Genomic DNA, 17,743 nt, shown 5'->3' with positions numbered 1-17,743 from the left:
AGATGGACCCTTGATCCCTGTCTCTCTAGTAGTCAATAGAAGCAGAATTCCATGCCTTCTTTTCAAGTCATTTCAGCAATATTTCCTAGGGACATGTTATGTGTTGGACACTCTGCTAGGATCCGGGGACTTCAAGAATGAAAAGAACAGAGGTATAGAAAGCAAAGAGAGGAACACAAGAAGAAATTTGTACTATTTTCTTTCCACGATATCTTTTCCTTCTCTGGGCTCCAGCAGCCCAGAGCATATCAACCTTAGTATCAAAACTAGGTCCTTTCTGGGGGGAGTCAGGGGCCACCAGGCCTCCAACTGGACTGTGACGGGAGCATCTCTCATCCCTCCCTCCCCATGACGCACTTGCCTGGGTCCAGAGCCCCCTGGAAGGGCTAGGCTCTTCAGCGTTGGCTGCCTGATGTGCCCAGGCTGAATAAAATTAGCCCGTTGCTCATATCTAATCAGGAGGATCCAGGTCCTCCACCGCAGGGGCTAAACTGATAGATTGATAGCACGTGTCCTGCGCCCCACCCCTTCCCTTTGGGCGCAGTGCCTCCTCACTCCAGCGCTCCCCCACACACTGAGTCCCCACCGCGGTGGAGCGGGGAGGTTTCAGTCCCTGTGATTCATGGACTCGGAGCTGGAATGTGCAGGAAAGGAGAGAAGGGGAAGGTTGCATCACTCCTATCCTCCTTTCCCAACGCACACCCACCTTACACCGACCTCGCAGCGACGAGGCCCAGGGATCCAGGGCTAGGGAGTGCTAATCCGTCCCATCCCCGACCCGGTCCCCACGCTCACCCCACAGTCCGGGAATGTCGGGGACCTGGCTGCTGCTCTTGGTTCTGTCCCCGGCCTCGGGTCACCTTTATATGGGGGCACTTTGCTGCCTGTCTGTGGGCCTCCATCCATCTCCCCATCTAAAAGGGATAATAACCTAGAAGACGTGCCTCGGAAACGCATCTGCCCCGCTACTCAAACCGGAATCCCGCCGCGCCCGCCCGGGACTCTCAAACTCTCCTCTGCAGCGGCTATGGCGCTCGCACCAAGCTCTCGGTGGGTCCAGAGACCTCGAGGTAATCCGAGCTGGGCCCGCATAGAGTCCCTTCCAACCAGCGGCCCCATCCTCAACTCCCTTCACCACCTCCGTCCCCAAGGCCTCAGGGCGGGTCGCATGGCAGCTATTGAAGGATGTCTGGCAGAAAACCCACTGGGAGGAGGGGGCCAGGGACTGAAATGGCCACGAGGGAACGCTCCCGCCTGGGAAGGCAGTCCTCCTTCGTTCTCCTCGCCAACTTCTGCCTCTTTCCTCGGGGCCGCGGGGTCGCCTTCTAGGCACCAGCTAGCCAGGTGGGGCTGTTTCTGCCACATACTTGGCCCAACCCTCAACCCTCCAAGTCTCCATAAAAAATATCCCGGAACTCACAAGACAACCACGCTGGTGAGAGCTCCCAGCTCAGGCCTGCTTTTGAATGCCAGGTTTCAAACCCCTTCTCCAAGACCCTTTCCACCTCCGCCTCACAGAAAGTAAGGATATGAGTGAATCTCCCGTTCCCTTTCACTTCTCCGAAAGCCTTCCTGCTGCCCTTGGAGTCAACACCTGCTACTCCCAGACACACACTGACATCCCCCCCACCCCACCCCGTGAAAATTCTGAGCAGAGAATGTGCCACAGCCCCAAGGTGGAGGCATGGAGGGCTGCAGAAGCTGAACCACAGTCTACGTGCTCCCTCTCCCATCACAGCCTCTGCTATGGAGGGAGAGAAATAGGGAGGGGGGTGTGCATGAGGAATTGGGTATTTCTGATCTGCCTCTCCCATTGTCTTCTGGGTTCTTCTCCCCCTCAAAATGGAGGTAAAGCTTCCAAATAAGCTCTCCTGTACCATGCTCCTTAAAACCTCCTTCATTATTCAGTGAAATTATCATCACTGAGGGCTAATTTCCAGGGCCTTATTTGATGCCCATAGATCATCAAAGTGTCCTTTGTCTGGGTTGGTAATTGGAAGTCCTGGAAGAGGGGAAGAGGGGAAGAGGGGGAGAGGAGGGAAGGGGGAAACAAGAAACAGCTCCTGGGAATTTCTGCTTCCATAGGAAAGGATAAGTATGTCTGAGAGGTTAAGACCAGCTAGATCTGGGTTCCCTCTCTTCTAGACTTCCAGTGTTGCCCCAATCTACAGGGAGGGGATGGGTAGGGTAGGAGCAGCAAACTTCATGCAATTAAGGTGGGGGAGCTCCCAAGGTAGCACCTGAGGAAAGGGAACAGGAGAGAACATACATAAACTCCTGCCTACACACTACAATCTCCCATCAGTGAGCTGGCCTTGTCCAGTATGCACCTCCTAGCAACTGAGGCCAATCCTCCTCCTCAATGCCCCCATACCAGTTGAGAGATTCCCAGTATCTGCAGGAGAGCTTGGTGTCCTCTAGGAACCCTCTGCCACCCAATACCACATTATTTGATGGACAGAGTGAGATCTGCTCCAATTCCAAGCCCCCAAGAGGGTTAGCCTGTCCTTCAGGATGAATAGCTTTAAGAATTAAAGCCAGATCCTTCCAAGGTTAGGAGCATTTGTCAACCACAATGGCTAGGCCTGAAAAGCAGGGAGAGCCAATTTTCAGGGAGTCAAGTTCCAGGTAGAACTATATCTAGTTTAGTAGTTATGCAAATTATCGTAACTGTTGAACTCCAGAAGCACTTTAACCTTACGTTGACAAAGCACAGAAGCTTCAAACAAACTTACATTAATTACCTTTTTCTAGCCAACTGTGTTCTTCACAATTCTTGGTCAACACTGTTGAGGGCTATTCAATCGGGGGGAGAAAACATAGAAGGTCAGAGTTGAAACCGTAGAGAAAGAACTTCAGGTCCAGTAATTTCAAATGGTGTTCTACGAATCATGTTTCAGTTTCCTAAAGCTGTCAGAATGCAATATACCAGAAATGGATTGATTTTACAAAGGGGATTTATTAGGTTACAAATTTCCAGTTCTATGGCCATGAAAATGTCCAAACTAAAGCATCAAGATAGAGATACCTTCTCTGAGGAAAGGCTGCCGGCATCTAGGATTCCTCTGTCACATGGGAAAGCACATGATAACATTTGCTGGTCCTTATCTCCTGGATTCTGGTTCCAAAATTGCTCACTCAGCTTCTATGGGTCCTTCTGGATTCTCCCGAGGTGTTGTCTTTCTCTGAGCACTCTGTCTCATCTGTCTTTCATCCTCTCATAAAGGACTCCCACAAAGGAATTAAGACCCACCTGGAATGGGCTGGGCCACATCTCTATGGAAACAATCTAGCCCAAAGTTCCCACCCACAATAGGTCTGCCCCCACAGGGAATTAAGGGAACATGATCTTTTATGGGGTACATGACAGCTTAAACACAGCACAAATCCCCTATACAGAGGTAACTCAGGATCCAATGAAATATCTTGGAAGAGAGCAGATTGTGGGTTCCTGGGCCTTTCTCCCTTCTTTTCAATCAGAGTAAATTGGTTTTTACATTGAAGAAGGGATTCTGCTGTTTACATTTAAAAAATATAAAATGATTTCTAAAAAGGCATTCCAAGTTAAGACTTATACTTTTGGAAAGACTTATTATGTGTATCTTTCCCTATCCCTCCTGTGAAGCAAAGCTAAAACTGTTGGCCAGGGTGGTGCAACGTTGGCTCAGTGGCAGAATTTTCGCCTGCCATACCAGAGACCAGGGTTCGATTCCCGGAGCCTGCCCATGTAAAAAAAAAAAAAGTTGGACAACGTACATAAAATAAATATTATAAAAACTCTGAAAGGTGGACAGAAGTAGGCAGACTAGATAAGGACCTCAGAATCCACAGAGCAACACACTGTTGAGTTCTCTGGGTTTATTTTTTTACCTTACATATGCAAGACTTGGTGTTGGAGAAGCCTGCAAACCAGAAACCCCAATGGGTGCAGACAAAAAAAAACTGTCCCAAGGAAAGCTTGCTTTCTCTGGCCAAAGAACCAGGAAAGGTACAACCTAGCAAGAGAGAAAACTTTTAGATTATAAGCACTTCACCCAAATACCATGGAAATAATTGTAGCCCCACCTTTCCAGCTTCACCAGAAACACGTGGGGGGACAGTAACAAGGCACACCTAACCCTCCCAGCCAGGATGGTATCAGTGAAAGCCTAGTGGAGTACCTAAACTCCCACTCTACCCCAGAATTTATGAAGAGCCCTTCACCACCCAGATTTCAACCAAGACTGAGTGGAGAACCTAGATTTCTCCTGGCAGTAATGAGCTAATACACTTCTTTCCTCACCAGTACTGTGTCAGAAAAGGACTGCTAAACACAAAATTTAAATAAGATCCAGAGTGCTATATCATACTGCTCAAAATGTCCAGCTTTCAATAAAAAAAAAATCAGTCATACTGAAAACCAGGAAAATACCAACCTGAATGAGAAAAGACAATCAACAGATGTCAACATTAAAATGACACAGAAATCATAATTGTCTGCCAAGTATTTTAAAGCAGCCATCATAAAAGAAAATGCTTCAGTGAATACTTACAAATATACTTGAAACCATTGAAAAATTAGAAAGCCTCAGCAAATAAGTACAAAGGGAAACCAAATGAAAATTTAAAACTGAAAAATAGAGCTGAAATAAAAACCTCAATAGATAGGCGCCACAGCAGAATGCAGAGGACAGAAGAATCAGAGACTCAAATACAGAACAGTAGAAATTATCCAGACTGAACAAAAGAGAGGGAAAAATGAACAGAGCTCAGGGAACTGTGGAACTATGAAAAAAGAGCTAAGACTCATGTTAGAGTCCCAGAAGAAGAGACTGGGGCTGGAAACATATGCAAATAAATAATTTGGCAAAAGACAAGCATACCAGTACAAGAAGCTGAGCAAATGTCAAATAGGATGAATTCAAAGAAATCTATGCTAAAATACACCATAGTCAAATTTCTGAAAACTTAACACACACACACACACACACACACACACACATTTTGAAAGCAGTGAGAGAGAAATGACACCTTAACTATTGGGAAAAAGCAATTCAAATGACGACGGATCTCTCAGCAAAAACCATATAGGGCTGAAGGACGAAGTGGCACATTTTTTCAATAGATGTTGAAATGAAATAAACACCTATCAACCTAGAATTGTATATTTGGTGAAAATATCCTTTGGGAATGGAGGGGACATCAAGACATTCTCAAATGAAGAAAACTATTTTTACAGCATATGTATAATAAAACAAGAGCTAAGGGAGGTTCTCTAAACAGAAAGGAAATGACAGTAAAAGGAATCATGGAAGTTTGTGGAAATCAGGACGGAAGGAAGAAACAACAGCAGAAAGACTAAAAATATGGGTAAATACAATGGATTTTCTTCCACCTCTTGAGTTTTCTAAATTATGTTAAACAGCTGAAGCAAAAATTAGCACAATGCCTGACGTAGTTTTCAATGTATATAGAAGGATTCTTTGATAACAACTATAAATGGAGGAGGGTGAAGAGACATAAAGGGAGGTAAGGTTGCTATACTTCACTCAAACTGGTCAAATATCAAACTGGCCAAATATCAACAATATAAACTGTTATAAATTATGTACATATAATACTTAGATCAATCACTTAAAAAGCTATACTAAGAGATATACTCAAAGAACACTATAGATATAGCAAACATATTTATAAAAGGTAAAAGCAACCCACAGAAAGACAGGAAAAAGAAAACAGAAATGAGAAAAGAGGAAACAAACAGAAAACAAACTGCAAAATGACAGTCTTAAGTAATAACAATCAATTATTATGCTAAATTTAAATGATCTAAGTATAGCAATTAAAAAGTAGAGCTGGGCTGGCAACAGTGGCTCAGTGGTAGAGTTCTCACCTGCCATGCAGAAGACCTGGCTTTGATTCCTGGAGCCTGCCCATTCCAAAAAATAAATAAATAAAAATTATTTAAAAAGTAAAGCTTGGAGGTGGCACTCACCAGCTTTTTACCTGCACCAACTCAGCTATCTCAGGACCAACTTGAGGCTGAAGAAAGAAAGGCAAAATCCCAGACATCACAGCAGACTTCACTGGTCTCCTTCAAAAGAGAACCTCCCCATATGGGTACGAGAAAGGTTGAATACCTTGGTTGTTAGAGGATTTTGGAGATGGCAGGGCTTTTCCAGAGACCCATGTGATCCAGTATCCACTGGATATGGGATGAAAGAAAAAAATGTCAAATGTGTTGTCGATTCAGGTGGCTGCTGAAGGAAAGATCAAATATGCTGCAATTGCTTGACGAGGACAGTCAAAAGACAGTCATTTATAGCAGTACACTGACCTAGTTCCCAAGGAAGTTATGAATGCAGATGACCCAGACTTGCAAAGAGCTGATGAAGAAGCCATTAAAGAGATACCAGAAAAGACAAGGGTAGACTTCAAAAAATCTGTATTGCCCAAGATTATGCAGTCATGCCAATTCAAGCTGCTAATAAGCTGGCTCTTGCTCAGTATATCTGATATGCACCAATCTCACCAAGGAGTGACTTTTAATGATGGAGCTAAACTAAGGGCCATGTAGATGGTAGAAATTCAGAAAGATCCAAAGGAGTCTCAAAGGTTCAAAGTTAATATGAGAATTTCTTGGGGACCACCTTCTCTTCCTGCACCTGTCCTGGATTCTCCTAGCTGAAAGATGACCATGAAGGAACAACAGTGGAAGATTCCTCCTTGTATTTCAAACTGGAAAAATGGAAATGGTTATACAATTCCATTACACAAACATCTGGCTGCAGATAGAAGAGGACTGCAGACAGTTCACTTCAATGAAAATCTTGCCAAATTGGTTGAAGTCCTCACATTTCTGATCAGAAGCCTCATGAGGCTGTGGAAATGCATGGCCAAGTGGAGAGAAAAATGGCTCAAAAAGAAAAGGAGAGACTTCTTGGAAGCTGGCCAAATAGAGTAGATTGAGATTAGCCCTGCTTCACAGAAAAGTTAGAGAAGGGACAGGAGAGTGACTGAGGTGGTGATTCAGGAGTGCGGCTGACCTGGGAGAACCTTCTGTACCACATGGGGGCAGCCCTGGTTGCAGAGGCCAAGGAACTGAGAGGCAGAAAGCTGGAGCCTGGCACAGAGGTGCGGAGCCTGTGGGAGTGCACGGACGGGAGCTGGGGACTAGGAAGTAAGCTAGGCCGCATTCCTTGGGCATCCCACCCTCACCAGCGCAGCCCCATGACCTGCGACTCACCCTATACCTCATGCACCTGAACCCTGTCACCTGCTCCATTCCCCATGCTCCAGGTGCCCCCACCCCACCAGCCCCCAGTGCACGTACCTGCCCCACAACCCCACACCAAGTACAGCTGAAACACCTCTCCTGCACCCCTCCCAAGCACTACATCCTCATCCTTGTTCCCTACAAGCTGTTGCCAGCACATAAAGGCTGCAGGCATTAAACTCCATACCCAGGCAACCCCTGTCTCCCTGCCCATAGTGTTGCACAGCCTCACTCCACCCTGCCCCCCTTGAGCTCTGTGCATCAATTTACCACACTCCTAGGCCCACGCATGCATATGGGACCCAATCATGTCATTCATCTCTGGAAACTGCACCTTACAGCAGTCTTAGAATCATGCATCATGCACAGCTCTCAGCCACATTTCCCAGCTTTGAGAAAGTGCTGACCTAGGAAGCCAGGTAACATCTGGCCCCAATCCATGAAGGCATAATGCTGACCTGTTGCCACAGCTCTCCGCACATGCACTAAGGGCCGTGTGACTTAGACCAGCTCACGCCAGGGTTACACTCCCCCACACCACTGCACCCGCACAGTTATATCCTCCCTGGCGGCTGGGCACTCATGTTCACAAGCATCAGTATAACATTCCCAACCTGTGCCTATACCTTCCCTGAAACAAATCATCGCAACAGAGTACCCCACTCCGTACCCTGCTCCCTGCTGTACAACCATCCCGCAAATACAAGGCCTTAGACTACTGAAAGAAATCAAGTCCCAAAGCAAACCAATCAAGATATTTACATGCCACAAAGACAGGAAAAGATCACTAAGCATATCATAATGCAGACAGATATAGCCTTGCCTAATGACCAAATTAAAACACAAGAGGAGACACAGACCTTGGAACAGCTAATCAAAGATGTCCAGACAACTCTACTTAATAAAATAAGTGGGGTAGCAAATGACATGAAGGAGATCAAGAAGACAGTAGAAGAACATAAAGAGGAATTTGAAAGAATAAACAGAAAAATAGCAGATATCACAGAGATTAAAGACTCTGTTGACCAAATAAAAAACATACTAGAGTCACACAACACCAGAATTGAAGAGACACAAGAAAGAATAGGTGCTATAGAGGACAGGATAACTGGCTTTGAAGACTCAATGCAGCAAATGGCAAAAAAAGATGGAAAAATTTGAATGGGAACTCAGGGAAATGATAGACAAAACAAAGCACACAAATGTAAGAATCACTGGTATCCCAGAAGGAGAAGAGGAGTAAAGGGCTGGAAGAGTAGCTGAGGATATAATGGGGGAAAACTTCCCAACCCTCATAAAGGACATAAATATACAAGTCAAAGAAGCCCAATGAACTCCAAACAGAATAAATACAAATAGGCCTTCTCCAAGACACATACTAAATAGTCTGTCAAATGTTGAAGAGAAGCAGAAAATCCTGCAAGTGGCAAGAGAGAAACAACTTACTACATACAAAGGAAACCATATAAGACTGAGTTCAGACTATTCAACTAGCACTCTGAAGGTAAGAAGGCAGTGATATGATATATTCAAGATCCTGAAAGAGAAAGACTTCCAGGCAAGAATTCTGTACCCAGGCAAATTACCCGTCAAAACTAAGGGAGAGATTACAGTTTGCATTGACAAAGAAGTCCTGAAAGAATTGTCAACAAGAGACCTGCCCTACAAGAAATATTAAAGGGAGTTCCTCCTGCTGAAAAAAAAGACAGGAGAGGGAGGTCTGTAGGAGGGCACAAAATTGAAGAGTATCACTAAGGGTAATTTAAAGAATACAAAGAGAAATAGGGAAAAGAATATATAGATCTAACAAATAAAATTAAAAAGAAAAGATGGTGGAATCAAGAAACACCTTGTCAGTAATAACTCTGTATGTTAATGAACTAAACTTACCAATTAAAAGATACACATTGGCAGAGTGGATTAAGAAACATAATCCTTGCAAGAGACTTATCTTAGACACAAGGATACAAATAGATTGAAAATGAAAGGATGGAAAAAGATTTTCCCACAAGTTGTGACCAAAAGAAAGCAGGAGAAGCTATACTAATATCAGACAAAATAGACTTTAAATGTAAAAACATCATAAGGACAAAGAAAGACTCTATATACTAATTAAAGGATCAATTCACCAAGAAGATAAAAAATCGTAAATGTTTATGCTCCGAATGAAGAGCTCCAAAGTACATGAGACCGACATTAGCAAAACTAAAGAGAGTGACAGATATTTCAAAAATAACAGTAGGAGACTTCAATACACCACTCTCCTCTATAGATAGGACAACTAGACAGAAGATCAACAAGGAAATAGAAAAAGTTAAATAACTTGATAAATGAATTAGACCTCACAGACATAAATAGATCATTGCACCCCAAAGCACATGGATATACATTCTTCTCTAGGGCTCATGGAACATTCTCCAGGACAGAGCATATGCTGAGACACAAAACAGTTCTTTATAAATTTAAATACATTGAAATTATTCAAAGCATTTTCTCTAATCACAATGGGATGAAGCTGGATCTCAATAACCACCAAAGAATGAGAATATTTACAAATATATGGAGATTAAATAACACACTCTTTAAGAACCGGTGGATCAAGGAAGAAATTGCTAGAGAAATCAGTAGTTATCTGGAGATGAATGAAAAAGAGAACACAACTTACTAGAACTTATGGGGTGCAGCAAAGGCTGTGCTGAGAGGGAAATTTATTGTCCTAAATGCCTATATTAAAAAACAAGAAAGAGCAAAAATTGAGGATTTAACAGCACACCTGGAAGAACATGAGAAAGAACAACAAACTAACCCCAAAGCAAATAGAAGAGAAATGACAAAGATTAAAGCAGAGATAAATGAATGGGAGAACAAAAGAACAATAGAAAGAATCAATAAAATCAAAAGCTGGTTCTTTGGGAAAATCAATAAAATTGATGGGCCACTCACAAGATTGACAAAGAAAAAAGAGAAGATGCAAATAAAATCAGAAATGAGAAGGAGTGTGTTACCACAGACCCTGAAGAAATAAAAGAAATCATAAGAGGATACTATGAACAACTACACACCAACAATCTAGACAATTTATAGGAAATGGACAAACTTCTGGAGACACATAAACAAACTACAGTGACTCAGAAGAAATACAAGTTCTCAACAAACCAAATACAGGTAAAGAGATTCAGTCAGTCATCAAAAATCTTCTAACAAAGAAAAGCCCAGGGCCAGATGGCTTCACAGGGAAATTTTATCAAACATTCAAAAAAGAACGAGCACCAGTCCTGCTCAAACTTTTCCAAAAAAATTGAGGAAAAAGGAACTCTACCTAACTCATTTTATGAAGGTAATATCATTTTAATACCAAATCCAAGTAAAGATGCTATAAGAAAGGAAAACTACAGGCCAATCTCCCTAATGAACATAGATGCAAAAACTCTCAATAACATATTAGCAAATCGAATCCACCAACATAATAAGAGAATTATATACCACGACCAAATGGGGTTTATACTAGGAATACTAGGATGGTTCAACACAAGAAAATCAATTAATGTAATACAGCACACTAACAAATCAAAAGGGAACAATCACATGCTTATCTCAATTGATGCTGAAAAAACATTCGACAAAATTCAGCATCCTTTTCTGATAAAAAAAAAACACTCCAGAAGATGAAACCAAAGGTAACTACCTCAATATGATAAGGAGAATATATGAAAAACCAATAGCCAGCATTGTACTCAATGGAGAGAGACTGAAAGATTTCCTCCTGAGATCAGGAATGAGACAAGGATGCCCACTGTCATCACTAATATTCAACATTGTACTAGAAGTTCTAGCTACATATACTGGTTTGAAATGATGTATGTACCCTAGAAAAGTCATGTTTTAATCCTGATCCCATTTTGTAAGGGCAGCCATTTCTTCTAATCCCTATTCAGTATTGTATGCTTGAAATTATAATTAGATCATCTTCCCAGAGATGTGATTTAATCAAGAGCTGTTGTTAAGCTGGATTAGGTAGAGGTGTATCTCCACCCATTTGGGTGGGTCTTGATTACTTTCTGAAGTCCTATAAAAGAGGAAACATTTTGGAGAATAAGAGATTAGGAGAGAGAGCAGAGAATGCTATAGCACCACAAAGCAGAGTCCAGGATCCAGTGACTCTTGGAGATGAAGAAGGAAAATGCCTCCCAGGGAGCTTCATAAAACAGGAATCCAGGAGAAGAAGCTAGCAGATGACACCGTGTTTGCCATGTGCCCTTCCAGATGAGAGAGGAACATGGACCGTATTCATCATGTGCCTTTCCAGATGAGAGAGAAACTATGTGTTTGCCATGTGCCCTTCCACTTGAGAGAGAAACCCTGAATTTCATCAGCCTTCTTGAACCAAGGTATCTTTCCCTGGATGCCTTAGATTGGACATTTCTATAGACTTGTTTTAATTGGGACATTTTCTCAGCCTTAGAACTGTAAACTGGCAACTTATTAAATTCCCCTTTTAAAAACCATTCCATTTCTGGTATTTGCATTCTGGCAGCCAGCAAACTAGAACACTAGAGCAATCAGGCAGGAAAAAGCAACAAAAGGCATCCAAATTGGAAAGGTGGTGGGATATAAAATTAATGTGCAAAAATCAGTAACATTTCTACACCAAAGCAATGACCTAGCTGAAGAGTCAGTTAAGGAAAAAAATGCATTCAAAATAGCAATTAAAAGAATCAATGATTCTTAAGGAATGAACTTAACTAGGGACATAAAAGATTTGTGCACAGAAGACTACATAACATTGCTAAACTAAATCAAAGGAGATCTAAATAGGTAGAAAGACATTCCCTGCTCATGGATAAGACTAAATATACTTAAGATGTCTATTCTCCCCAACCTGATCTACAAATTCAAAACAGTACCAATCAACATTCCAACAACCTACTTTGAAGATTTGGAAAAACTAATTACCAAATTCATCCAAAAGGGAAAGAGAACCTGAACATCTCAAAACATCCTTAAGAAAAAGTCAATACTTGACTTTAAACCTATTATAAAGCCATAGTGGTCAAAAAAAGCATGCTACTGGCACAAAGTTGGAGACATTGACTAATGGAATTGAATCAAGAGTGCAGAAATAGACCAACAAATCTAATGTCAACTGATTTTTGATGAGGCCTCCAAATCCTCTGAACTGGGGTAAAATAGTCTTTTCAATAATTGGGCATGGAAGAACAGGATATTGCTAGCCAAGAGAATGAAAGAGGACCCCTATCTTACTCCCTATATGAAAACTAACTCAAAGTGGATCAAACACCTAAGTATAAGAACTAGCACCATTAAACTTCTAGAAGAAAATGTAGGGAAACATCTTCAAGACCTAGTAATAAGAGGTAGCTTCCTAAACTTTACACCCAAAGCACAAGCAACAAAAGAAAAAATAAATAAATGGGACCTCCTCAAAATCAAATGCTTCTGCAGCTCAAAAGACTTTTTCAAAAAAGGTGAAGAGACAGCCAACTCAATGGGAGAAAATATTTGGAAATCCCAAATCAGGCAAAGGTTTGATTTCCTGTATATGCAAAAAAAATTATACAACTCAACAACAAAAGAACTAACAATCCAATTATATAATGTTCTAAAGATATGAATAGGCACTTTTTCTGAAGAGCAACTACAGATAGCTCAAAAGCAAATGAAGAGATGCTCATTTTCCTTGGCTATAAGGGAAATACAGATCAAGAATACTTGAGATACCACCTCACACCTATAAAAATGGCTGCTATTAAAGAAACAGGAAACTGTAAATGTTGGAGAGGATGTGGAGAAACTGGGGCACGTAGACACTGTTGGTGGGAATGTATAATGGTGCAGCCACTATAGAATTCTGTTTGGTGGCTCCTTAGGAAACTAAATATCAAGTTGCCCTATGACCCAGCAATAGCATACTTGGCATATACCCAGAAGAGCTAAAATCAATGACACAGACATTTTCAAACTGATGTTCATAGCAGCATTATTCACAATCACCAAAAGGTGGAAACAACTGACATGCCATTGAACAGATGAGTGGATCAACAAGATGTGGTATATACATACGATGCAATATCATGCAGATGGATGAGCCTTGAGGACATAATGCTGAATGAACTTAACTAGACACAAAAGGATAGACACTGTATGATTCTGCTTTTATGACCAGCATAAAGGTATAATCAGAGGTTTATATTACAGAATACAGGTGACTTAGAGGTACATAGAAACTAGAGATGAATGAACCGTTAGTTAACGAGGTTGAACTCCAATGTAAGGGAACAGATAAAGGTGAAGCTGGTTCTCTAATGGGTCTATAAGTAATATTACCATGTTGAAGATGAACAAGATTGAAAGATATTGTATAGACTTACCTGTCCCGCTGATTAACACAAGAAATATGACTTAGCTTTCACAAGAATTACTTCAAAGATGTGATTCTTGTACAAAGAGTGCTTAAGTCCAGGGTACAGCAGGAAAACTGCTATTGCATGCTATGAGCTGTGTTCAAATGAAAACCTTCAGCACTACCACAGCAACAGCAAAGGTAAATAATGGGGGGAGAGACATGAGTTAAGAGGAGGCTTAGATTTCCTAATTGGCAAGGGTGTGTTTATTGGTTTTCTTTCTCTTGGGAACGATGAAATTATCTAAAATTGAGAATATTGATGGACTGTGGACTTTGGGCCTCTACACGATGCCCAATGAATGCAGGTGGCTGAAGGATGCACTGATGGTGAATTAGATTGGTGAATGATGATGTATACTTATGAATGATGGCTGTGCTGCTACAGAAAGGAAAAAAGTCGTGAGGCATGCAATCATATGAATGAACATGTGGGACATTTGATGAGACAAAATAAGCCATAAACAAAAGAACAACAATGATATGGTCAACTTTAGAAAATGCTTATAAGAAAACAGGGGCCTAGATTGTAAGCTTTTAGAGCAGATACATTAAGTCCGGAGTGGTGATTATTATTTCTGGATTTTGAAAGGCTGGTTTATATATAACCTGGTATTTAGAAATAAGAATGAAGCTGAACAGGTTGGGGTTAAAGTAATTCAGAACATAGGGGTAAGGAAGGCAGTATCTATATTTTAGAACCACACATACTCTTTGAGACCAATGGAAGAAAGTTTTATTTGGTCTGGAACTGAAATTTTCTGTAGTATATAATCTAATTCGATCTATCTGTATAGCTCAATTGAAAATTGAAACACAGGAAGCACAGAATAAGAAAGAGGTCCTTTTATCCTGTAGAGATTATTGTAATGCCTGGATACATCCTAGAATATATTAAGCAGATAATCAAAAAGTATTGGCATAGTCCCTTAAGGAATGGGAGAAAGAATATAGAACTATTAAACCTTACCATCAGGGAATTCCCTGATACTGTGTCAAACTTCAGGGTCACCCAAATCAATAGACCATGCCCTCGATTATGAGGCTTACTTGTTTAAAGCCTATGTAGGTAGCAGAGAAGCTTAGACTAAGTATGCCTAAGAGTTACTTCTGGATGACCTATTTTGTGGCTCAGATGTGACCTCAGTCTCTCTAAGCCCAACTCTACAAGTGAAATCATTGTCCATCCCTCTACATGGGACATGACATCCAGGGCTGAAAGTCCTCCTGGCAACATAGGAAATGACGCCCAGGGATGAATCCAGACCTGGCACCATGGGATCAACAATTCCATCCTAACCAAAAGGGGGAATAGAAGTATAAGTAATAAAATATCAGAGGCAGAGACAGTTCAAATAGAGATGAGAGGCTACTCTGGAGGTTGCTCTTACACAAGTTTTGGGTATACCTTGCTACCTATCATAACCTGCCAACCCCCAACTAGCACCATTCCAGCCAACCTAAAAGACACCTAGGGCAATATATAAGATTCCACAAGGGTTCCAGGCACTAGAGCAACTTTCCAGAAACCTACAAGCTTCAGATGGGTCCCTGCTCCAGATAAGTCCTGAAACTTAGGCTAGCCTCTCCAGAACATCAGATAGTTCCATCTCCCTACCCCATATTAGTGACAGACCTTTCCAATAAGAAAAATTTACAATTGCCATAGTCCAAGCACCCTTAAAGAGAGGGATGGAAAGATCAAAAGTGATGGTGGAGTTATACAGGGAAGATAGGATTTAACAAATGAATATTAATGGTGAATTATTAAATTAATATCTCTTGTAGTCTCCAGTAGTTTTGAGCAGCTAGAAGTAAAAACCTAAAATTGTGAAATTTTAATCCATGCCAAGCTCTGAAATATGTTCTACAACTAATTGTGGTACTGTGCTTTGAAATTCATAAATTTTTTGTATATATGTTATTTTTCACAAAAAAATGAGGGGGGGAAGCTATGGATTTAACAAATAAGTATGACTGCCGAATCATTATGTTTCTTTTAGTCTCCAGTGTCTTGGACCAGCTAGAAGGAGAAAACTAAAATTGTGGAACAGTAACCTATACCAAACCCTGAAATCTGTTCTATAACTAATTGTTGTGGTATGCTTTGAAATTCATTGCTTTTTTTGTATATATGTTATTTTTTACAATTAAAGAAACAAATGTGTCACACACACAAAGCTGCACATGACTGCTGAATCATTATATTTATATTTCATTTAGCCTCCAGTGTCTCGGAGTAGCTAGAAGGAAAAGGCTAAAATTGTGGAACAGTAACCTATACCAAACTCTGAAACCTGGTCTATAATTCTTTGTTACAATGTACTTTGAAATATATTGCTTTATATATATATGTTATATTTCACAATAACAAATGTTAAAAACAAAGTAAAAAAAAAAAAAAAGAAAAGGAGAAACATGAAGAAAAACTTAGAGAAATGCCCCAAAAAGCCAGGGAGAGGAGTGCTGTGATCAAAACCCATGTGGAAAAAGAGGATGGGGAGGCTGGTGAGAGGGATGAAATCTGACATGCTAGGTGGAAAGCGAGGCAGCATGACTGGAATCTTTCCAGCAGCTCCTGAAAATAGGTCAAAACTGCAGAGAAATGAAAATTGAGATCTGAGTGAAGTCTTTGCTCTTGGTGTGCCCAATCCTTGAAATTCCCGTGAAGTCCAGTGTGACCAAAGGCTCTTCAACCAATCCAAGGGTATGAACAGTGGTTTTGCAGGTGGAGAAAATGAAATTTACAGTGTTTACAATCATGCCAGGAGAGGAAGTAAAGATATGGCCCAGTGTACTTATAGGCCCAGTAAAATCTGGACAAGGACATGTATGGTGATGACCTAGAAGCCAGAACAAAGGCCAACAGATTTGTTCCTGATAAGGAGTTTTCTAGTTCAGGTCATAGACATAGAGGCTGAGAAGGATCAGTCAGTTTGAGGAAGATCTTTTTGGTTTGGACAAGTTTTTGGAATAAGCCAAACAGCATTGTAGCTCTAAAAGACCAAACTAATGTTACAACTACTTTGAAGTGGCCAAATGTTAGCTAAAACCCTTAATTAAAAGTGGTGCAATTTTGTATAACTTAGCATCAGCAGTTCAATAAATTTGTATTGTCATGAAAAAAAAAAAAAAGACCCTCAGATAGCAGCCATCCCAAGGGATATGACCATAAAGGAAAGAAGAGGAGGAATAGATGCATCTCTCTTCAAAGTGAATGAACTATTATCCATAGCCCTCATGATGCAAGTCATAGAGTAGAATACTTTGTAAATGGTCAGGATAAAAAACAAATCTGTGTGCCAGATCCCAGGGCTAACTTTTTATTATGGGAGAAAGGGGGGTGGGAACGGAAAGATCTACTTTGAACTATTTAGCTTTTTTCAAGAGTCGGTTGTGTTTGTGCTTCTCCCACCTTTTGGCATTTATAGAACATACTCCCCAGCACATGAAATTAAGACCACTTCTTTTGGTGTGATACTAGTAGTTTATGGTTGATATTTGGTAGAAGAACCGATTAAAAATATGAATAAAGACACATCAACCACAACGTGTAGGTGAATGTTCACATATTAAGATTGCTCTGCCTAATGAATGTTTACCAGTATTGTACTCTGTTTTAATTTGGAGAGGGGAAAGTTAGCTCTTACTTGGTGAAATTATTTGTTTCAAATAAAAACATTTAGACAATTTTCAGAGTTATGTTGAACTCATTTAATAGGCAGTAACATCCTCAGAAATTGTTCTTTTCTTCAGAAGTCTGATCCTCTTGCAAAAGTTTGGGTCTATGTACATGACCCTGAAGTGGAAAAAATATCAAATAAGCACTGTAAGGAAAATAAGCCTTGTAATGCCTGCAAATACATTGAAACTGGAGTTGCCACTTAAAAAAAAAATAGGGCCTGGAACAGTGGCTTTAAAACTATGGTCCTGTTGTGGGAAAATGATAGTGTGGGAAGCTACAGAATCATTCCCTCCACCAGAACAACTATTAAACAGGCAGAATCTGTCTGAATCAACTGTTTTGACAATAAAGAGTCCAACAGAATGGTTTGTGTGCCATCTAG

General features: G+C 41.0%; 1 pseudogene; it reads left to right on the top strand.

The window, feature by feature from the left end:
• The first annotated feature begins 1,027 nt into the window (after nucleotides 1-1,027).
• LOC143671948 (SNW domain-containing protein 1-like) lies at nucleotides 1,028-16,937 on the top strand (annotated as a pseudogene).
• The last annotated feature ends 806 nt before the right edge of the window (nucleotides 16,938-17,743 follow it).

Source organism: Tamandua tetradactyla, chromosome X (genome assembly GCF_023851605.1).
Source record: "Tamandua tetradactyla isolate mTamTet1 chromosome X, mTamTet1.pri, whole genome shotgun sequence".
Taxonomy (NCBI): Eukaryota; Metazoa; Chordata; class Mammalia; order Pilosa; family Myrmecophagidae; genus Tamandua; species Tamandua tetradactyla.
Note: the sequence above shows the minus strand (reverse complement) of the source record. Positions and strands in the feature narration are given on the sequence as shown.